Source organism: Amphimedon queenslandica, unplaced genomic scaffold, assembly GCF_000090795.2.
Source record: "Amphimedon queenslandica unplaced genomic scaffold, v1.1 AMPQUscaffold_12243, whole genome shotgun sequence".
Taxonomy (NCBI): Eukaryota; Metazoa; Porifera; class Demospongiae; order Haplosclerida; family Niphatidae; genus Amphimedon; species Amphimedon queenslandica.
In genome coordinates, this window is record NW_003547519.1 from 12360 (window position 1) to 13324 (window position 965).

The window sequence follows — 965 nt, forward strand, 5'->3', positions numbered from 1 at the left end:
GAAATGTAATAAAATTAAGGAATTTTCTACTTGTCAATTTTTTTGAAATTTTACAAAATCCCTGTACATAGTACAGGGACTTTTGTCCAATTTTTAAGCAACTTTAAAACATCATAAAAAATCCAAGCTTGATCGGAATCAGCTCAATCTCTCTACACTGCATAAGTACATGTATAAGCATCAGGAAATGTAATAAAATTGAGGAATTTACTATGTGTCAGTTTTTGTGAAATTTTACAAAAATCCCTGTACTATAAGTACAGGGACTTTTGTCTAATTTTCGAGCAACTTTTAAAAATCATAGAAAATCCATTTGTGATCAGAATTAGCTCAATCTTTCTACACTGCATAAGTACATGTATATGCATTAGGAAATGTAATAAAATTGAGGAATTTTCTATTTGTCATTTTTTGTAAAATTTTACAAAAATCCCTGTACTATAGTACAGGGACTTTTGTCCAATTTTTGAAGCAACTTTAAAAAATGATAAAAAAATCCAAACTTGATCGGAATCTGCTCAATCCTTCTACACTGCATAAGTACATGTATATGCATTAGGAAATGTAATAAAATTGAGGAATTTTCTACTTGTCATTTTTTGTGAAATTTTTGAAAAATCCCTGTACTATAGTACAGGGACTTTTGTCCAATTTTTGAAGCAACTTTAAAAAATGATAAAAAAATCCAAACTTGATCGGAATCTGCTCAATCCTTCTACACTGCATAAGTACATGTATATGCATCAGGAAATGTAATAAAATTGAGGAATTTTCTACTTGTCAATTTTTGTAAAATTTTACAAAAATCCCTGTACTATAGTACAGGGACTTTTGTCCGATTTTGGAGCAAATTCAAAAAATCATAGAAAATCCAAACTTGATCGGAATCAGCTCAATCTCTCTACACTGCATAAGTACATGTATATGCATCAGGAAATGCAATAAAATTGAGGAATTTACTATGT